Genomic DNA, 24,363 nt, shown 5'->3' with positions numbered 1-24,363 from the left:
ACAGTGGTCCCTGTGAGGAAAGTCACTGAGCTCTTTTCAGAATATATTACTTGAGCAATACAGGAAGAAACATAAATACGTTTCTTTCCAATAAAACTAAAAATCAGGTTACTTAATTCCATAGAACAGTAAAATTAGAGCTCTTGCGTGGGGGAAAACAGTTTCAATTAAACGCCTTGGATTAAGTTTCTTGTCTCCAATAATTTCTAGGCATTTCACATTTCTCGAAAGAATTCAAGTCCAGTAATTGCCTCAATTATAACTCCACGTAACTTTACAAATTATTTTGTTTGAATTCTGTGTGCCAGACGGCCGTGACTGGCCAGTGAAACAGTCAGTTAAACACCGGTTGGAAACCTCATGGCATTAAGTAAGCGGCGGTGACTGACCAATTAAACAGTCAGATTTAATATTTAATGCAAATAACACAGAATAAAGCAAGCGGTCTTCATTAGCTACCAGCTATTAAACAAATACTCTGTAACCAACGACGGCCGTAACTGGCCAGTGAAGTAGACAGATTAACAGCCAAAATAGCACAGCATTAAGCAAGTGACCAGTACCGTCCAGCATGTAACTTACTTACGGTACAAGTCGTTATTTACTGAGAGAACGCTCTAGAACAATTGACAGTATGAGTATACGAATAACCGAATAATTCTTAGCCAGAGACGACGGTAACTGAGGAGATAAGGAAACAATTAGATTAAATGGTTAACGCAAATAACACAGCACAACACAGGTAACCATTACTGCTTAGCAGCCAACTTACTAACACAAAACCATGAATGATTTTACTGACATGACACCTGGGAGCAACAAACACTATTTTTCTATGAATAACCAAATATCTCTTAGACAAAGGTGGGCGTAAATGGCCTGTACAAGAAAAAATTGAATCCAGTCTTTACAAGAAATGTAACAAAGTATTAACCAAACGGTTCTCATACATGGCATGTTTGTAGATACCTATAACGTTTATTTGCTTATACAAAATAGATGTACTAATTCGTACAGGCAGCAGTTTTACGAGCCAAAGATACATTAATTCGTATTACGCAGCATTAATGTAACCTCAGAGACCGGCGAAAAAATTGAAATCGATCTACCTTCAGATTTCTTGCAACACGTCTCTTGTTTTAGTGCTTGGAACATAGCTCTTTTGTTCTCGTCCGCTGCAGTGTAAGGACCTATTCTGTTCGCTGAGTGTCTAACAATTAAACAGTGGACAGTTCGTGAAAGAAAAGTATTTTACTTCGAACTCGAAGTACGCCTGTTCCCCTCTATGCTCACCATGAACCATTGCAACAAATCTTCGACGTACGGGAATAATCCTCAAAAAGACAGCCGCTGCATCGTCATCGACATTGTGGTGCTACGAGGCAGAAGAGGTAATTATCATTAATAGGAAGAGAACTTTCAGGACTAAGCATTTAGAATTCATGTTGCAGAAGATTGAGAGCAGTACGCATGGTCATTGCCTGCACAGTGTTTGTGTTAACGAAATCACTTTACCAATCGACAGGCGCTGCTGAGGTCGATGCTATCATCATACCTTTCTCCTCGCCAAATTTATTGTATTTTTATACAGTAGTGACCTCTTCCTGGATGTTTCCAAAGAGAGAAAGAATCAGTTTATCGTTCAAATATTATATAATTGTATATTTTGTAATCTTTCATTTTATTGAGGGCCACCGTCTTTTTCCTTTCATATCTTGAATATTGTTGCCATCACATTCAAGAAGAGCAAATACATGGCATGCCTAAACCGGTGAGGATTAACTGGAGAATTAATATCGAAAAGATCGTAAAGAGTGACTTAATGATATGAAAATTTACGACCTGTTGGTCCCACGACTGCGCTTACTAGCGCCACTTCCAAGAGTAGTCGTAGCATCTTTTCCATTTTAAAACCCGATCTGATACATTCGGTTCAAAAAAAGTAGATGTTATATTAAGAAATTGTGTTCGTGTTGAAAAGTGTGTGCGTCCAGTCGCGTCCCGCCAACAGTGAGTGTTGTATATGCTACTGAAGCACTACACAGATAAGGTTGTGAAGTGGTATCATGACAATTACTAAAAGGACATTTTATTCCACTATTTCACTTACGTAATTATTGTATTAGATGCTGTGAAAATGAGTAGGGCAGATAGGTCCATTGTTGGTAGTCCAGTAGCCAATATGCAGACACAAGACGTCGCGGACGCGGACATAACAACAAATGAGAGTGTCGTTGAGAATGTCGGTCGCCATGACGACGGCCAACTACACACTTTAAACGCTAAGCAATGCTGTAATCCTTGAAGCTACCACGATTACGGTAGACGACACGGCTTCTCAGTTTGTACCGGGGAGCATTTTCTCCCGTGATGAGAATGAACAGCGCGATAGCACAGATTTGTTAAATTATACTTTTCCTGTGACAGACATCTAATAATAACTGATCGACAAATGGGGGGCGCGGTATCCCGAACAAGACACAATTATTGCAAGAGATGATGAGATACTGTCACAGGAAATTCAGTACACAAGCACAACAATACACTGATTTAAACAAAATTTTACGAAGGAACTAAAGCAAACTTTTGACGGTCTTAATGCTGATTTAACACAGAAGTTCGATGACCTTAATCAGCATTTACGTACTGAACTGTCCAATGAATTAACGGATAAACTAGTAGACATCAGAAAGGAATTAAGCTCAGACTTTAATGCGAGATGCTTATAATAGTTCCCACATTGAGACTCTGTCTCGAAATCCATCAGAAAATCGAAAGAGATTCTGGTCGTATGTAAAGTATGCTAGAGGGAAGACACAATCAACGCTGTACTGGTTGCCCTCGCGAGAACAATATTTCCTCGTATGGAATTACGAAAAGTTCAATAAATTACGACTTTTATGGATCTTGAAAGACGTACTTAGAATGTAAAGATAAAATTTATCATTCAGAGTAATTGTATTTAATAACAATATCGATTTATCATGAATATTATTCTTTGCTCTATGTTAAAAATATTAATAACTGTGAAACAGTCGAATGATTTTATTTAAGTATCTACTCTGGTCTTGTTCTTGGATGGGGACGGCTGTGAGAGACATTGTAAGTGTACGTACGTAGCATTTTGGTTAAATATATGTGTTTATCTGCTCAAAACCTCTATTTCTGTACCTTTAGCATCATTATATGTTAGGAAATTAATTGCTAATTTTTTTCATATTATCAGAACACGCAATACAGCGCGAGCCTTTGAATTATTGATGTCGGCCAGTTGCACGTTCGCAGCGTCTTATTTGAATATTGCCAAAATTAAAAGGCACGAGCCGCAGCAATAAATTACATAGTTTTTATATTTTAACTATATTATTTTACTTCAGTGTCTTTTAAATTTATTTGGAAAGATTAATCGTAGTTTTCATTAAGTTCTTGCGGTTACCGCAAACGGCTATCTTTTATCTCAGCTACGTAAATTCACAGAGATAACGTACTCAGAAATGATCGGTGATAAATACGCCATACAATAATATTTCTCGACACGAACGTATGACATTAAAGCAGTATTAATTTTAATGAAATTGTAATGCAAAAAAACCTGAGGTATTTAACATACGAACTTGTACAGTGCTTCACATCGCTCTTTACGTGTTTCATATTACGGGCATTGGACCTCCAAACAAAACCCACCGTGTAACTTGCCTTTGATAAGATGTGTAGTCACTTTAGTGTGTGTTGCGCCATCTGGTGTGTAGCTATACGTATATGTGCCTACAAATTATACAGTTTAATGAGCTCCACATGTCTACACAATTAAAGCACACCACTTGACGTACAGAACAGAACACAGCATACATATTAAAAACAACACAGCACTTTCTCTGTCAAATAGCCATGGAAATACTATCAATGACGCTGCTGCCAAAGCAAAGTTACTAAATACGGCCTTCCGAATTTCCTTCATCAAAGAAGACGAAGTAAATATTCCTGAATTCGACTAAAAACAACTGTCAACATAAGAACCTTAGAAGTAGATATCGTCTCGCGGCAGTGAAGCAACTTAAATCACTTAATAAAAGCAAGTCTTCGCGTCCAGACTGTATATCAGTTAGGTTCTTTTCAGAGTATGTTGACGCAATAGCTCCGTAATTGATAAACATACACAAACGCACGCTCGAATAAGGATCCGTACCTAATGACTGAAAAACTGCACAGGTCACACCAATATTCGAGAAAGGCACTAGAAGTAATCCACTCACTTACAGGCCCATATCATTAATGTCGATATGCAGCACGATCTTGAAACATATATTGTGTTAGAACATTATGAATAAGCTCGAACAGAAAAGTCTATTGACACACAGTCAACACGGATTTAGGAAACATCGTTCATGGGAAGCAGAACTAGCTCAAAGTGTTGAGTGCTATTGACAAGGAATTTCAAACTGATTCCGTATTTGTAGATTTCCAGAATGCTTTTGACACCGTACCTCGCAAGCGGGTTGTAGTAAAATTACTTACTTGTGAAATATCGTCTCATTTACGTGACTGGATTCGTGATTTCCTGACAGTTCGTAGAAAGCGACGGAAAGTCATCGAGTAAAACAGAAGTGAATTCTAGCGTCCCCCAAGGTAGTGTTACAGGCCGTTTCCAGTTACTTATGTGTATAAACGATTTAGCAGACAGTCTGAGCAGCCGTCTTTGATTGTTTGCAAAAGATGCTGTCGTTTATCGTATAGTAACGCCATCATAAGATCAAAATATAAATTGCAAAACGATTTAGAAAGTTATCTGTAAAATGCGATAATTGGCAATCGACCCTAAATAATGAAAGTTTGAGGTCATCCACATGAGTGCCAAAAGTAATCCGTTAAACTTCGGTTACGCGATAAGCCAGTCCAATCTAAAGGCCGTAAATTCAAATAAATAACTAGGAATTACAATTACGAACAACTTAAATGGGAAAGAACAAACAGAAAATATTGTGGGGAAGGCGAACCAGAGACTGTGGTTTATTGGCAGAACACTTAGAAGACGCTACAGATCTACTAAAATGACTACCTACACTATCCATCCTCTTTTGGAGTACTGCTGCGCCGTGTGGGATCCTTACCAGATGGGATTAACGGAGTACATTGAGAAATTGTGAAGAAGACCAGCACGTTTCGTATTATCGACAAATAGGTAAGGGAATGTGTCTGACATCATACAGGATTTGGGATGGACATCATTAAAACAAACGTGTTTCTCGTTGTGGCGGAATCTTCTCACGAGATTTCAGTCACCAACTTTGTCCTCCAAGTGCGAATATATTTTGTTGACGCCGCCCTACATAGGGAAAAACAATCATCGTGACAACATAAGGGAAATCTGAGCTCGTACGGAAAGATATAGGTGTTCGTTTTTTTCCGCGCGCTGTTCGAGATTGGACTAACAGAGAATTATTGACAAAGTTTTTCGATGAATCCTCTGTCAGGCACTTATGTATGATTTGCAGAGTACCCATATAGATGAAGATGGAAGCAGAGTTGCTCCCTGACTTAATCCAGGATATAAATAACTTGAAACGAGGAACGTCATCGATAGACGAGACACAAGGACCTGCGGCAGGTAAATTAAAAAGTGAGTGATTTACAAACTAAAATGCAACAGGCACAGTTGCAAATGTGTAAGAATTTTTACATCCTCGCATGTGCTGTAATCGAGTTGCAGTCACCATATAAAGAATTAACAGACGAAGTGCAGAAATTATTATTGCAACTAGATAATTTAAACTCGAAGACTCAGTTTTATCAAGAGGAGCAGGAAAGAACTGACAAAGATACAAAACAAATAAAGGATAGGGCTGAAGCAGGTATGCTAGACCAATGTACCATAGCGCAAAAGCTAGTTCAGGAACGTAGAACTTACTTGGAAGTAGTCGGGGATGTGACGAAGAAAAAGAGATTAAAGTATTTGATAAGTTCGAGCATTAAGGTAGCGGAGGAAAAGTTGTAACCTAATCAGTATTGCAAAAGTAATAAAAGAAAATGCGGCATGAAGCAGTCAAGTGTCATTAATTTGGATAGATAATCCTAGTGCCTAAACGCAGTTTGTTACAAGCCCGACATACAGAGTAGACAGGAGTTACAGGATGCAGCAGACACTACCGACTACTGTATCTATCGGGCAGCCGTACTCAGAATACAATCTCATGTACCAAAACAATGCCACACGATGAACGGGCAGTGCTGAATGTTCATCCACCTTATTAGCTGACGAAGGTTTATTACAGCATAGACAGTTCACATATTTCTTCATCGAAAGGCCAAAGAACGATCCTGGTGATGCTCATAAGGGCCTTTGGAAATATGATGCAGGGAAATTGGGAAGAGACGAAAAAGATCCATTTTCTTGTAGGATAAACACAAGGCGATGTCTTACTATGGGCTACGGACATGGCAAAAAGATTCCACATTTATGAACAGTTGGAGAGAGCATTTTTGGAGTAATTTTGGTCTCCCGCGGTACTACTAACTGATCGGACTACACTGATCAGAGAGGGTACAGCCATGAGGTGCACAAAGCACCGTCGACAGGTAGCAATAACCAGTGCGGCAGTTGGCAAGGACAAAACACAAACAGACATTCAAACAGTCCGATAACGCCTGAATATAGTCAACATAACCACAATTACGTTTCCAATAGTGGGCAAGGCCATCGAGATTTCGAATCAAGAGCTGCAAAAGACACCAACTGGAAGAACTAAAACCCACAACGTACGCTCAATTGACATCACTTCAAATGAGGAGGTCAATAGCAGGGTTAGCCAGGGAAACTTAAACAGATCTCGATAGGTCCCCGTTCGTCGACCGTGAAGGCGCAGGGGGCATACAGTTAATTAAGAACTACTTCATTAGATACGATCAGAGAAGACGTATCAAAGACAAATTGTGCCAGGAAGATACCCCTAATCATGAAAGAGAATGTGAGGAAACAAGGCAAGGTACAGTTAACGACCAAATATTCGATTTAAATGTACCTATGGCACTAAACATCTGCGCCAAGACTAAGGTCTTGACTACTTGATGGTTTGCAAAACCGAAGCTGAACTTCCAGTTCAGAACTGCAAAATACAGACACCGTTAGGAAACAAGTCTAAAGGAGTCAAACTGCAAGCATTAATCCCTGTTAAAGTTGACAATTTTTCTTTACAATATATGTTCATAGCTTTTGAGAAATTGATACTAAATTGTCTTTTTGTATGGACAATTTTCGAAAAACTTAGGTACAAATTGACATAGCAAAAGGGAAACGCAATTGTAAAGTAAACGACCAACAATTCTCAATAGATTTGGTTAAAACAAACACCAATGGAATAAACAAGGGCACACCACAAATATCCACATTCATTATTATTATTCATGTATGGGCGCAGTAGGACCACGCGAGATACAATCAATCAGTGTCGCCTTTGGTGGTTGGCCTTCCTCTGTGTCCAAATTTGTTCCATCCTTTCAAAAATGATGTCTCCTTCTTCCATCAGACCTCAGTGTTCCAGTCCGTTTTCTAATTTCCCTCTGACCAAGTTCCTAATCAAGTACCTTTTATCTGAATGTTTTTCTGTCTGTAACGTCTGTCTGAGTTACACCGCCTACTTCAAGATCCTCCTTAATTGCAGTGATCCTTTTCATTCGGTAAGTTTTGGCCTTACCTCTGTTCTCGTAGAATTCTACTATTGGTTTTGTCAAACTAGCGGGTACCATTCTCATAATGTGCTCATAAAATTTAAATCTTCGTTTTCTCATGTCACCATGTATGTCTGCGTATTCGTCTATTTCCTTATTACTTCTCAGCCTAGAAGTTTCCCCTTCAATAATTTGAGGGGCCTAATATTTTCCTAACAATCTTCATTTCTTCCTTTTGAATTTCTTCACTATCCCTCTTTTTGTTCAAAATTATAATTTCTGCTCCATAAAGACATTCAGTCTTGATTACATTGCTGTACTACGTAAGTTTTAGGTATTTATAAAGTGATCTTTCCTTATAAATATTTTGTGTTTATCTGAATGCAGTTGCCATTTTTCACAGCAAACGTTGATGGAGCTTTTTCCAGACCGTTTTCTTCTATGATTTCTCCAAGTATTTTAACTGAGAAATCCTTTTCTATTTTTCTATATTTTGTGTTCAAACAATTTGGTACTTGTTTGCTGCAGGTCATAAAGTCCGTTTTTTATCATATTTGTAGTTCTTCTTTCTCCGCAACTTCTTTAAGAATATCGAGTTGTTTTTGAGCTGTGGTAATATTCCTAGATCAAATTGTCAGATCATCTCCCAACGTGAGGCAATCTACTCTAATATTACTTCTACCTTACTTGTGATTCTTGAGTTTCTCCCGGTGTATTTGATAATCACAATATCCACGGATGTACAGCCGGTCTACAGTGTCCAACGGGCACAATATTTCGGCGATCATACATGTCGCCATCATCAGGTGAACTGATGGACTGAGTTCATGTGAACGTGCCGGTACGGAGATCCGTACGCTATGGCTGCTCAGGGGGAACTAGGTTCGGTCGCGGCGGCGGCCGATTTAAATACCCTCCGCCCGCGACGCACTGCCTCCGCTGTCCGCGCCCCGCGCCACGGTCGCGCGGTGGAACAGATTGCGACGGCGTCTGAGATGACGTCGGAGTGATGGCTCTGTCCGCCGAGGTCGTCACAACTATACGTTTGGTCGATTTCCTCTTGATTAACCCAATCGCTGGTTCCCGAGCCTTGCTAAGATTATAGCCACAGTCACGGTTTATGAGGTCGTCATTGGTGCGAATTTCTATGGCCTCTCTAACAACGCTGTCCCATTATCTCGACGTCTGTACCAATTTCCTCGTGCGTTCATAGTCCATAGCGTGATTTTCCGACAAACAAAGTTCAGCGACCGCCGACCAGCTCGGATACATCAGTCGAGTGTGCCTCTGGTGTTCACGGCATCGATCCTCGATGGTACCCATCGTCTGACCAACATACGACTTGCCACATTGACACGGAATCTGGTACACGCCGGCCTTCCTCAAACCGAGGTCATCTTTGGCACTCCCCACCAGTGCACGAGTTTTATTCGGAGGAAAAAACACAGTTCCGACCCGGTGTTTCTTCAAAATGCGGGCGATTTTCCCCGAGAGTGCGCCTGTATATGGAATAAACGCAGTGCCTACCTCCTCCCTCGTGATTTCATCAATCTCCACGGGTTGCGCTGTAGTGGTTGGGCGGAGGGAACGTTGAATCTGCCACTCTGAGTACCCATTTTTTCTATATACGGATCTCAGATGTTCCAATTTCTTGGGTAGACTCTCTGAGTCAGAGATAGTGCGCGCCCAATGTATTAGAATATTAAGTACCCCATTCCTCTGTGAAGGGTGGTGGCAGCTGTCTGCGTGCAAATACAGATCAGTGTGCGTTGTCTTCCGATACACCCCATGACCTAGGGTGCCGTCAGCCCCTCTCTTGACCAAGACGTCAAGGAAAGGTAACTTACCCTCCGTTTCAGTCTCCATAGTGAATTTGATGTTGGGGTGTATGGAGTTTAGATGTGTAAGGAAGTCAAGGAGTTTATCCATACCATGTGGCCAGATGACGAACGTGTCGTCCACATAACGGAAAAAGCAAGTAGGTTTCCATTCGGATGACGACAGGGCTTCGTCCTCGAAGTTCTCCATGTACAAATTCGCTACCACCGGTGAGAGTGGGCTACCCAAGGCCACTCCCTCCGTTTGTTCGTAGTATTCTCCATTAAATAGAAAATACGTGGAAGTTCAGTGGTCTTCTCGTCAAACTTCTGACTAACCAATTCTAGTGACTCTTGCAGGGGTACCCTCGTAAACACGTTCACAGGAGCTCATTCCGTCAGTTCACCTGATAATGGCGACATGTATGATCGCCGAAATATCGTGCCCGGTGGACACTGTAGACCGGCAGTACACCCGTGGATGTTTTGATCCACGTTACTTGATTGTTTGATCTATATTTTGACTCGACTTTTGCTCTCGACATTCTCCATCAGTAATTTTGTGGCCTCATGTTTTCCTAACAATCTTTCTTTCTTTCTTTCTTTGTTTTGAATTTCTTCAGTATCTCTCTTCCCATTAAATTAAAGTTTCTGTTCCATAAAGACATTCAGGTTTGATTACAGTGCTGTAATGCCTAAGTTTACTGTATTTAGAAACTGATTTTTCATTATAAATATTTTGTTTACTCTGAATCCTGTTGCTATTTTTTTACAGCAAACTTCATTTGCAGCTTTTTTCCGGCAAGTTATGTTTTATGTTTTCCCCCAAGTATTTAATCTGAGAAACCCCTTTTATTTTTCCATATTTCGTGTTCAAACACTTTGGTACTTGTTTGTTGCAAGTCTTATAGTCCGTTTTTTCGAATCATATTTGTTTGAATGGTTCAAATGGCTCTGAGCACTATGGAACTTAACACCTGAGGTCATCGGTCCCCTAGACGTAGAGCTACTTAAACCTAATTAACCTAAGGATAGCACACTTATCCATGACCGAGGCAGGATTCGAACCAGCGACCGTAGCAGCAGCGTGGTTCCGGACTGAGGCGCCTAGAACCACTTGGCCACAACGGCCGGCAGTCATATTTGTAGTTATACTTTTTACGCAACTTTTTTAAGAATTTCTATTTGTTTTTGAGCTGTGGTAATATTCCTAGTTCAAATTGCCAGATCATCTGCAAAAACGAGACAGTCTACTCCAATATTACTTCTACATAGCTTGATTGTTTGATCTATATTTTGACTCGACTTTTGCTCTCGTCATTCTGTAATTACGTTTTCCAAAACACAGTTAAACGTTAATGGGGAGAGTCCATTTCCTTGTCAAACACTAATCTTCATATTAAATGTTTCAGAAATTTCTCCCATGGATTTAACGTTAGAGCTAATGTCGGTTAACGTTCCCTTCAGCAATATCAGAGTTTTATTAGCTAGCGTTTGTTCTTTTAAAATATGGAAAAGAATTTTACTATCCACTGAATCGCAGGACATTTCAAAATCCACAACTTTACATACGATATTGTTACTAGAAATCGTTTGGTACCTAAGGATTAGTTTTAAATTAAGAATACGTTCCGGACAGAATCAGTTTGGTGTAAAGCCTTCTTGATATTCACCAACTTTAGGTTCTAACTGTTCTTGGGCTCGATCAAGTAAACATTGCCTGAGTGCTTTGTATGTGAATGGGAGAAGAGAGATTCCTCGGTGATTACTAACATTGCTTCTATTCGCTTTTTTGTGCAATGAATGAATTAGGGCAGTCCTCAGATATTTCTAAGTTTGCCAGATATGTCCTGTTATTTGAGTAATCTCCTTTATAGTATTAAGTCCATGTGATTTTAGTAGTTTAGCCATCATGCCGTCTTCTACGGATGCTTTATTGTTTTCGAATCTGTTGATTTGTTTAGTTATTTCGATATCGTCGGTTTTTTTTTCGAGTGATGGTTTGTGTTATTAATTCGCTCGATCTGGACAGTTTAATAGTTTTTCAAAACAATTAGCAAGTACCTTACAAATTTCCTGGTTGTTAAGAGCGAAACTGCCATTTTCATTTTTAAGCAAAGACTTTGATGTTGGTAACTGGTTAGTTTTGTTTTGAATGTTTGATAAAAGTTTCTTGTATTGTTCTTTTGTAAGTCTTTTTCGATTTCGAAAAGTTGGACATTTTCGTTGTTTCTTTTAGTCTGTCGGATTAATTTAGATATTTCTTTTCTTATTAATGCCTCATACTTTGAAATAACTGCTGTTTCGCAATCCGCGTTCAACCAGGACTGGTTTTGTTTCTTTCGAAGCAGATTTAAATTTTGTGCTGTTTTGATGAACTTTTACTTTAGGATTTGCCAATTGTTGGATAGTTTTTTGTCGTGTTCGCTTGTTAGTGTTGCGGTTATTTTAGCAGTGTCAAATTCTGAGAAAATATTTTTAGTTTTGAGATTGAAGTTTCTCTTTCGTTTAGTCGGATTAAATAATGATCATAATCAATATTAACCCCTTTCCTAACTTGGACATCCCCCCCCCCCCCCATAAACCATGGACCTCGCCGTTGATGGGAGGCTTGCGTGCCTCAGCGATACAGATGGCCGTACCGTAGGTGCAACCACAACGGAGGGGTATCTGTTGAGAGGCCAGGCAAACGTGTGGTTCCTGAAGAGGGGCAGCAGCCTTTTCAGTAGTTGCAGAGGCAACAGTGTGGATGATTGACTGATCAGACCCTGTAACACTAACCAAAACAGCCTTGCTGTTGTGGTACTGCGAACGGCTGAAAGCAAGGGGAAACTACAGCCGTACTTTTTCCCGAGGGCATGCAGCTTTACTGTATGATTAAATGATGATGGCGTCCTCTTGGGTAAAATATTCCGGAGGTAAAATAGTCCCCCATTCGGATCTCCGGACGGGGACTACTCAAGAGGACGTCGTTATCAGGAGAAAGAAAACTGGCGTTCTACGGATCGGAGCGTGGAATGCCAGATCATTCAACCGGGTAGGTAGGTTAGAAAAATTGAAAAGGGAAATGGATAGGTTAGAGTTAGATATAGTGGGAATTAGTGAAGTTCGGTGGCAGGAGGAACAAGACCTTTGGTCAGGTGAATACAGGGTTATAAATACAAAATCAAATAGGGGTAATGCAAGAGTACGTTTAATAATGAATTGGAAAATAGGAGTCCGGGTAAGCTACTACAAACAGCATAGTGAACGCATTATTGTGGCCAAGATAGACACGAAGCCCACACCTACCACAGTAGTACAAGTTTATATGCCAACTAGCTCTGCAGATGATGAAGAAATTGATGAAATGTATGATGAGATAAAAGAAATTATTCAGGTAGAGAAGGAAGATGATAATTTAATAGTCATGGGTGACTGGAATTCGACAGTAGGAAAAGGGAGAGAAGGAAACATGGTGGGTGAATATGGATTGGGGGACAGAAATGAAAGAGGAAGCCGTCTGGTAGAATTTTGCACAGAGCGTAACTTAATCATAGCTAACACTTGGTTCAAGAATCATGAAAGAAGGTTGTATACATGGAAGAAGCGTGGAGATACTGTAAGGCATCAGATAGTTTATATAATGGTAAGACAGAGAGTTAGGAACCAGGTTTTAAATTGTAAGACATTTCCAGGGGCAGATGTGGACTCTGACCACAATCTATTGGTTATGAACTGTAGATTAAAACTGAAGAAACTGCAAACAGGTGGGAATTTAAGGAGATGGGACCTGGATAAAGTGACTAAACCAGAGGTTGTGCAAGGTTTCACGGAGAGCATAAGGGAACAATTGACAGGCATGGGGGAAAGAGATACAGTAAAAGAAGAATGGGTAGCTTTGAGGGATGAAATAGTGAAGGCAGCAGAGGATCAAGTAGGTAAAAAGACGAGGGCCAGTAGAAATCCTTGGGTAACAGAAGAAATATTGAATTTAATTGATGAAAGGAGAAAATATAAAAATGCAGTAAATGAAGCAGGCAAAAAGGAATACAAACGTCTCAAATATGAGATCGACAGGAAGTGCAAAATGGCTAAGCAGGGATGGCTAAAGGACAAATGTAAGGATGTAGGGGCTTATCTCACTAGGGGTAAGATAGATACTGCCTACAGGAAAATTAAAGAGACCTTTGGAGAAAAGAGAGACACTTGTATGATTATCAAAAGCTCAGATGGAAACCCAGTTATAAGCAACGAAGGGAAGGCAGAAAGGTGGAAGGAGTATATAGAGGGTCTATACAAGGGCGATGTACTTGAGGACAATATTATGGAAATGGAAGAGGATGTAGACGAAGATGATGAAGATGAAATGGGAGATACGATACTGCGTGAAGAGTTTGACAGAGCACTGAAAGACCTGAGTCGGAACAAGGCCCCGGGAGTAGACAACATTCCATTGGAACCACTGACGGCCTTGGGAGAGCCAGTCCTGACAAAACTCTAGCATCTGGTGAGCAGGATGTATGATACAGGCGAAATACCCTCAGACTATAAGATGAATATAATAATCCCAATCCCAAAGAATGCATTTGTTGACAGATAAGAAAATTACCGAACTATCAGTTTAATAAGTGACAGCTGCAAAATACAAACGCGACTTCTTTACAGACGAATGGAAAAACTGGTAGAAGCCGACCTCGGGGAAGATCAGTTTGGATTCCGCAGATATGTTGGAACAGATGAGGCAATACTGACCCCACGACTTACCTTAGAAAATAGATTAAGGTAAGGCAAACCTACGTTTCTAGCATTTCTAGACTTAGAGAAAGCTTTTCACAATGTTGACTGGAATACTCTCTTTCAAATACTAAAGTTGGCAGGGGTAAAATACAGGGAGCGAAAGCCTATTTACAGGTTATACAGAAACTAGATGGCAGTTATAAGAGTCGAGGGGCATGAAAGGGATGCAGCGGTTGGGAAGGGAGTGAGACAGTGCTGTAGCCTGTCCCCGATGTTATTCAATCTCTATATTGAGCAAGCAGTAAAGGAAAAAAAAAGAAAAAGTCGGAGTAGGTATTAAAGTCCATGGACAAGAAACAAAAACGCTGAGGTTCGGCGATGACATTGTAATTCTGTCAGAGTCAGCAAAGGACTTGGAAGAGCAGTTCAACGGAATGGACAGTGTCTTGAAAGGAGAATATAAGATGAACATCAACAAAGGCAAAACGAGGGTAATGGAATGTAGTCGAATTAAATCGGGTGTCGCTGAGGGAATTAGATTAGGAAACGAGACATTTAAAGTAGTAAAGGAGTTTTGCTATTTGGGGAGCAAAATAACTGATGATAGTCGAAGTAGAGAGGATATAAAATGTAGACTGGCAATGCCAAGGAAAGCGTTTCTGAAGAAGAGAAATTTGTTAACATCGAGTATAGATTTAAGTGTCAGGAAGTAGTTTCTGAAAGTATTTGTATGGAGTGTAACCATGTATGGAAGTAAAACATGGACGATAAATAGTTTGGACAAGAAGAGAATAGAAGCTTTCGAAATGTGGAGCTACAGAAGAATGCTGAAGATTAGATGGATAGATCACATAACTAATGAGGAGGTATTGAATAGGATTGGGGAGGAGTTTGTGGCACAACTTGACAAGAAGAAGGGACCGGTTGGTAGGACATGTTCTGAGGCATCAAGGGGTCACCCAGTTAGTATTGGAGGGCAGCGTGGAGGGTAAAAATCGTAGAGGGAGACCAAGAGATGAATACAGTAAGCAGATTCAGAAGGGTGTAGGTTGTAGTAAGTACTGGGAGATGAAGAAGCTTGCATACGATAGAGTAGCATAGAGAGCTGCATCAAACCAGTCTCAGAACTGAAGACAACAACAACAACTTGGACATTTAAAATTTCTCTTCAGTTAGGGTATGACTCTGCTATGTGATGATTTGAAATTCCACAGTAAATGTATAGGATACCAGCCAAGTTATTTGTTTAGAAGGGTTCTTTTTAAAATGTGTTGACATGAATTTAAGGTTAAAATTTTAGCATATCTCTACAAGTCTTTGTCCATTTTGTAAGTAGGCTGTTTATGTTTTCTCTATGTAAGTAGGCTGTTTATGTTTTCTTATTGGCAACGTTACGTAGCGCTCAATATGAAAATCACTGGCTGTGCTGTGTGCAGTCTGTCGCTAGTTTGCATTGTTGTCTGCCATTGTAGTGTTGGGCAGCGGCAGCTGGAGGTGAACAGCGCGTAGCGTTGCGCAGTTGGAGGTGAGCCGCCAGCAGTGGTGGATGTGGGGAGAGAGATGGCGGAGTTTTGTAATTTTTCATGAACTGATATATTTATATATGATGATATTAAGGTAAATACATTGTTTGTTCTCTATTAATATCTTTCATTTGCTAACTATCCCTATCAGTAGTTAGTGCCTTTAGTAGTTTGAATCTTTTATTTAGCTGGCAGTAGTGGCGCTTGCTGTATTGCAGTAGCTTGAGCAGCGAAGATTTTTGTGAGGTAAGTGATTTGTGAAAGGTATAGTTTAATGTTAGTCAGGGCCATTCTTTTGTAGGGAGTTTTGAAAGTCAGATTGCGTTGCGCTAACAAAATATTGTGTGTCAGGTTAAGCACAGTCTTGTAGAATTGTTCAAAGGGGACGTTTCATATGGCGACCCTGCCAGGATACCTCACTGGAATCTTCTGATTTTTTCTTGTAGTTTGTGTATTTAGTGTAGCTTTTGTTTATTGCTAGCGCGTAATTGTAGAGAGAATTTCCTTTGTAGTTGCAGTCTTTCATTGTTGTATAGTAAAACAGTTGTGGCATGCATGTAGATTTGCACCAAGTATTTCGCAGCTGCGCTTGCAATTAACTAGATATTATTTTCAGTGCTATGTTAATGTGTTCTCTTATTTTTGATCTTCAAATTGTGTTTTTCTGTGTTGTCGTGTGAAATACTGTGACAATAATGGCGTGTGAAAAACGTAACACTAGGCTCCAAACTAAACTGAGAAATAATAGTGATGACGAGCGTAGCTTATCAGCGCCGCCGAGTAATGAATTTACTAATGTTCAAAGTAGTAATTTGGTAACTGTGCACAGGGAAATGGAGCGGGCGTCAAACAATGGCGTGGACAGTGAAACAATTAGTGAAGAGGGAAGCATTATCGATCGACCGGTCGGCAATAGCTCGCCTCAGGAAGCCGAAATGACACGACACGATCTCGCAAATACTGTAGATTCAGGTTTTGCGTCCTCACCGTTTTCTCAAAGGAGTCAAGACACATTTTCCGCTTGTCAAAATGTGAATGTTGCCGGTGCAACTTCACTCCCGAAAAGCACTGAGGAACATGTTTCAGACACCAGTGCATTGTTATTACAATTAATGCAACAAATGGGACAAAAGCTTGAAAAGTTAGACACAATGGAACAAAATCAGAGACAAACACAGCAACAGTTAGACACAATGGAACAAAATCAGAGACAAACACAGCAAAAGCTTCAAAAGTTAGACACGACGCTTGAACAAACTCGTGAAGATTTAACTACTGAGTTACATAACATCGAATCGAAATGTCAAAAAGTCTGTAATGACGTAAAAACACAAATTTGTGAGCATTTCCAACCTATTTTTTCGCGGCATGAAAATGCACTACAGAATCACGAAGCAGCCATAAAAGAACTGCAAACTATTGTTCATGAAAATCACAACACCTTGCAAGCTAAAATTGACGCAGTTGCATCTACCGATTCGGTTACGCAACTTGCAAAAAGTCAAGAAAACTTAAAGGACACAGTAGATTCGATTTCAACACAAATGGACACTCTGAAACTTGGTTCAGAAAAACACACTGAGGAAATGTGTTCATTATCAGAGAAAGTAGTTGAACTTTCGGATCAGCTAAATAATTTATCTACGAAGGTAGATGATAATCTGAATGACGCAAAACCGGTAGTCTTTAATGACACAGAACAGAGCGAACAAATTAGGAAACTGAAACAAAATCTGAATCAAATTGATACGCAACACCAAAGAGAAATCCGGGAAGTACAAGATCAGCTGACACAGGTAATACAAGAATTACGTATTTCAGAGGACACTCGCGCTCCAACACGGGAAGAGGGACTTAGAAATACGGAAAAGACGCAAAATAATAACACAGGGCATTTCGGAAGTTATGAAAGAAATTGGCAATGTGCACCGAATTTCGATATGGAACCGCCGACACGACGTAACAATGACCGATATGCTACTCGCCGACATGATGATTTTGACTATAAGCTGTTCATTACTACACGTAAATTCAAAACATTTAAGAATTCTGGCAACGACATTCATCCACAAGCATGGCTCCATCAATTCTCTCATTGTTTTCCTCCCAACTGGTCGTTGGAACACAGATTAGAATTTATGTGTGGCTACTTAGAGAATGAACCAGCTGTAAGAATGCGATCGGTCATTCACGATTGCCACAGTGAAGGAGAATTTTACCATGCCTTCCTCTCAGCATATTGGTCTCATGCCACACAAGACCGCGTAAAACATGGCATCATAATGATGAAACATTTCGAACAATCTGAATTCTCCAGTCTTGTGAAATATTTTGAAGACATGTTGCACAAGAATCAGTACCTGTCAAACCCATACAGCCCCTCAGAACTCATCCGCATTTGCTTAATCAAATTACCTGAACATTTACGACATATTATTTTGGCAGGACGTTGCAAAGACGACATTGAAGCTTTTCAGGGACTGTTACAAGAACTGGAAAGTGACACTGACAATCGCGGAACACAGGAGCACAACAATTACAGATCACATCAGTCGCAATTCCGCGATGAAAGAAGTAATAACTTGACACGACAAGGCTATTCTCACAACACAAATCGTGACCAAAACAGACACCACCCGTATGACAACCGTTGGCAGAGTAGTAATAACTACAGGGAAAGATCACCTCTCCGTGGTAATGATTATCACAGAGACAATAAGAGAAACAGACAATATGGGAACCAAAATAATTATTATCAAGGGAGACAGAATAACTTCAGACGCAACAGTTCAGCGCGGAGTTACGATTCAGGGAGAAATTCTCCACCACGTGACCGACAAGGAAGAAACTACGGAATCCACCGAAATGACGACAGACGATGTGATCGTAACGACAGACCTGAATTGCATCAGAACTGGCGGGATTTAAACAGGGCAGGACCCTCTCGAGGAGGTGAATTTGTAGAAGTTAGGTCTCCAAATCCCAGTAACGACGCGCGCCAACAAAGAAACAGACAATGACTCACACCGCAGGCAGCCGCGTGCGGCCGCTGGCTCAGAGAAAAATAACATTGACGCTAACCTTGAGCAAGATTCCAGTATTCTTTACGGACGAATACCGCATGATAATTGCATTCAAGTTGAAACTCTGCGTACTAGGAAGAGTAAAGGTTTACACCACATTTCACATGTAAAACCATTTATTGACAGATAATCTGCCTTTTAACTTTGTCTTTGCCATAAAACGTTTCACTTCACGTTACTAGTATGCTTTAGAAACTGTTACCATGCAACAATGTTTGAAGTTAAATATCCAATCAAGAACCAAGAGAACTTATTTAAACAGAAATGACGAATGCATTGTTATAGTAAACAGACGTCACAGTGTTATTGTGTGTGTACATTCTTGCTTGTTTGTTGCACGATTACGTAACGACTATAAGGCTCACATACTTAGAACATTTACCAGTACTGCTAATGAGATTTTAATGCAACATTTTGGTTTATTTGAAAATACATTCTGAATTTAAAGTGCTTTCTGAGAGATACCAGAGGACACAGTGGTTAGTTTATGTGACAGCTACACGATTTTATCACGACGCTACTAATGAGTGACAATTTACAATGTTGCTTTTGCGGTGTATCTGTTTTATATCTGCACAGTTTTTCTGAATTCTTCTGGAAAGTAAAACAGGTTTTAGTAGTAACTTTTGTGGTATAGCAACAATGAGACAGCCTTTTTTTGTGGCACAACAATACGTTACTGTACAGTACTTTCTTCATCACGCCAATAACCATAATAACTATGATATCTATACGCAAAGCATTTCACTTTTGTTTATCATGAGGTAAGTACATTGACTTCTGCAGAACTTAGCTTTCGGAGGACGATAACTACGACACTTCCACACAGATTATGTTGCAACAAGACGCACATTTAGCGCTACAGTACACGTATTTGAGTGATTAATTTTGTACTTAAAACATTTATTTTTAAAGATTTTTGAATTACAAAGAAAGTTTTCAGTGATACATTTCATTTCATTGCTGTAATCTGTAACACCTGAGGGTATAATTACATTAGTCCTCAGGGGGGTACACGCTTACTTTGTGTACCATGTGTGTGGCAACCACAAGGAACCCTAGCTAATATGGTATTTGCTTATATAACTTTACACATCGGTACCATATTTCTCTAACACACAAATTACACAGCTATCTGATCATTTAACTGAGAGAGACAAACATTTATTTTTACTATATCAGTGACAGAGGTTTACGCAATTACACAGTTGGGTAACTTCAAACTTATGAAATTGTATTTTGTCTGTACTGTGTGAACTCTTCATATTTTTTTGGAACCATTGTGATACTATGAGAGCTTTGAATGATGTATTTGGTATGGATTCATGATTTTTAAAGTACGTTTGAGGCAGATGACACTTTTGACATGAGCAGAGAATTTTTTAGGGTTTGAAATTATTGCAGAAAGCTACGACGTTTTTGAGATTTGACTGAGGTGTAATGATGTTATTTTTACGACGACGATGTGCACTATGCTGTTGAGGTATGTTTATGGTCACTAAGCTGATGTTATATGAGGAATCTGATTATGCTATGTAGTTATTATGTGTTGATGAATACGAATATGTATATGTGTAATAAGGTAAGGAATAATGAGTAGTGATTAGGGACTCTGATTTGTGGAAAAGGTTGTTGGAAACCAAGAATCGTACTTTAAGAGTTATGAAATGTGTGACTGTATCACAATGCTGACGAATATTTTTTTTGGACACTTATATTTATAGGATTTTGTTTCTACAGATTTGCAGCGCTAATTCTTGACCTGTGAATTATGTGAGACTGTTACCGTAGCGGAAGCTGGTGTCGTAAATATTTCCGTAAGAAAGTTAAGTGACCACCTGCACATAATGCGTCGCGGGCACCCACCTGGGCGACAGCCGCCCGAAAAAAAAAGGTCATTAGCCTTTCCGGAAGCACAGGTAGAAAAAAAAAAAAAGGGAAGGCCATTATCCTCGGAAATATTTTTACATCTGCACACCTGATTACGACAAGCGTCTTTCTACGAGAGTTGAGAGAATTTCTACTAACTTATGAAATGTCACATGACTATTGAATGATATTTTTATGCTTTGGTTTGCGTAATTGCTTATTTCATTTGATACCTGTTTTTCAGCTGTGTTGCAGCATTGCTTTTATAAAATGAAATGCATTTGCTAATGTGAACACTTTCTGTCAACAGATCTATTAAATAATTATTTTATGATCCACATTCTTTAAAAAAGGAGCACTTGGAAAGGAAAGAACAATAAGAAGGAACTAGTAACAGTAAAACATAATTTTCTTTTCAATTAGATTGTAATATTTTTTTTACAATAAGTTGTTGTGGTGCACCACTTTAATTACTTAGACATTAAGATGTGATTATACATTTCCCTTATCTGCATTGTTGTTTTTACTGTAATATTTTTTCTGCTTGAGCTATGTCATGTTTAGATATAAGTTATTACATTTGCTGCTGCTAGCTTTGCCAATCTGTATTTTTTGTCATTGCTGTTTGTGTTACATGTTTTGTGCTGCTGCATTGCCTCGTCCCTTAGTTTAGCATCTGAGTTCAGTAGATTTAAGTTAGCTTAAGAGGGGGTAGACTATATGAGAAACTGACTATGGAGAATAGGTAAAGAATGCATTGCGAAGTTATATAAAAAGGATTTGGGCCCAAATGAGTATTCTACAATCAGAAATAATTATTTGGAAAGAAATATGAACAGAATACAGAATGCATGCTTGGATAAGATTTCTTTGGTGGAAGCAAAGGTTGAAATAAGACGAAAGATCTATAGAATGAAGTTTTGGGTTGGACTGCAGTACCTGAAAACGAACCCTGTCCTTTCCTATTGGTGTTATCCCACTATGTGTTTGTGTACCCTTGTGTATTTGTTTTCTTCCTGTCTCTGTGTAGTTTCATAGAATTTTTTCTTCTTTTAATATTAAGCTACATTCACTATGATGAGGAATACTGTTATCCTCAAGTATAAGTTGCATTAATAATATGTTATTTTCTTTGTAAAGTTGTTTACAATTCTGTTCTGTTTCAATGTTCATGTGTGAAATTAATGTTTCGAAAACTATTCTCATTATTTTATGTATGTACTTATGTCACTATTTTTGTAACACTGATGTATATGTTTATTTCTGTTCTTTTGTAAGGCCTGTACTACAAATGTTATCTGTATTATTATGTTTTTAATGATGTATTTTGTACCTTTGTTATTGTATTTTTATGTTATCAAATTGTAATTGTTACCAGTTCTTCCAATTAAGTTACATTTCACTGCACACGTTTCTGTTGGTCATAGTATATGGACAATATGTGAGAAGTAGGGACTGTTAGTGTTTGCACGTGTGTTAATAATTCTGCAAGGGACTGGATAACAGCATTGCTGGTTCTAAGGACAATTCCAAAAACTTTGTGAGTGCACAAGTGGTGGTTTATGGACTTGCTATATTCTCCGCAAGACTCTTCGAGGGTGATTGTGCACCTGCACAGTCGCAACAGATGGCTGCTGGCCGTCTCTACAAGGACTCCAGTGGGTCTGCACCTCTGGTGGCCCACCAATACCATTATCTCTACAAGGACTACAGTGGGTCTGCACCTCTGGTGGCCCACCAATACCATTATCTCTACAAGGACTGCAGTGGGTCTGCACCTCTGGTGGCCCACCAATATCGTAATCTCTACCAGGACTACGGTGGGTCTGCTCTGTGATGACCTACCTACCAATATTCGTCAGAACTTCGAATGACGCTGCTGTGGGTTTGCTCTGTTGTGGACCATTACCTGTCAGCATGTCGAGAGTCAGCACTGTCTTTCCATTGGAAGGACAACACAACTTCTTCAAGACTGCATGGAAATCCACTACTTCTGTGTGCAATTTCTTTTACTAATGAGACTTTGTGAAAAAAAAACCTGTAATTACTGTTATGATGTACGATTAGGACTGTCTTTATGGACTGTGAGACAATTTTAGCTTTTGACCAACATAATATCAATAAGTGTGTGCATTTGATTTCTTTGTTATTGTAATTATGAAAAATTTTTGTCAAATCTGTATTGGCCAGTGCCCAACACCATTTGTAAAAATTTTTGTGGGGAGCATGGGGGCTATGTAAGTAGGCTGTTTATGTTTTCTCTATGTAAGTAGGCTGTTTATGTTTTCTTATTGGCAACGTTACGTAGCGCTCAATATGAAAATCACTGGCTGTGCTGTGTGCAGTCTGTCGCTAGTTTGCATTGTTGTCTGCCATTGTAGTGTTGGGCAGCGGCAGCTGGAGGTGAACAGCGCGTAGCGTTGCGCAGTTGGAGGTGAGCCGCCAGCAGTGGTGGATGTGGGGAGAGAGATGGCGGAGTTTTGTAATTTTTCATGAACTGATATATTTATATATGATGATATTAAGGTAAATACATTGTTTGTTCTCTATTAATATCTTTCATTTGCTAACTATCCCTATCAGTAGTTAGTGCCTTTAGTAGTTTGAATCTTTTATTTAGCTGGCAGTAGTGGCGCTTGCTGTATTGCAGTAGCTTGAGCAGCGAAGATTTTTGTGAGGTAAGTGATTTGTGAAAGGTATAGTTTAATGTTAGTCAGGGCCATTCTTTTGTAGGGAGTTTTGAAAGTCAGATTGCGTTGCGCTAACAAAATATTGTGTGTCAGGTTAAGCACAGTCTTGTAGAATTGTTCAAAGGGGACGTTTCAATTTTTGTTTGTTCATTTATGCGGAGGAATTCGAACCACTGTTTTCTAATATCTTTCTTTTACATAAGTGGGCATTCAAATCACCCATTTCAATTTTAACATGGTTTGAGGGAATTTTCGATATGATGCTTTCTAATGTTTCCCAAGATTCATTAACTTCTTCAGGTCTTTTTTACTGTTGTCCTCATTAAGTACCATTTCGACATTAATTCAAGTGTGTGCTTTATTTGCGCAGTATGAGAAACTGTCAATTGGCTATTATTAATGGGTGATACCCAACGATCGAATGAAAATATTTTTGGAGAGTGCAAAAGTAACTCCCAGATGTGATGTATTATTAAATATTCTTTTAACAGTTTCACTTTTAAAAAGATGCTCATTGCATAAATCCATGGTTTCATTGTCCGTCACTCGTGTTTCTGGAAGTGCGAAAATTTGTATCTTCTATTCTTTAATGTGCGGTATCTCAAAGTTTATGAAGTTGATTTGGTTGCAAAATTGTTTGTATATTAAATGTTGGGAAAAATGTATTTGTTTTGCTTTCAAGTTAGCCAGAGGACTCCCACTTCCTCTGTTTCACACTGCATTTTAACCTGGCCGCCCCAAAATCCGAAAGACCAGTTGCACCTGTAATACTGGCTGTGAATTGGCCACCTAGGTTAATACTGTGATTATCAAAATCCTTCACAATAATTGTAGCTGGAATCAGGTGCGTTTGAGTACACTCATTGAGTGAACTCATAGTGTTAAAACTGCAAGGGTTTGTTCCAGAGTACACTACTGACCATTAAAATTGCTACACCAAGAAGAAATGCAGATGATAAACGGGTATTCATTGAACAAATATATTATACTAGAACTGACA

This window comes from Schistocerca serialis, chromosome 6, assembly GCF_023864345.2.
Source record: "Schistocerca serialis cubense isolate TAMUIC-IGC-003099 chromosome 6, iqSchSeri2.2, whole genome shotgun sequence".
Classification (NCBI taxonomy): domain Eukaryota; kingdom Metazoa; phylum Arthropoda; class Insecta; order Orthoptera; family Acrididae; genus Schistocerca; species Schistocerca serialis.
This window is presented reverse-complemented; position numbering follows the sequence as displayed.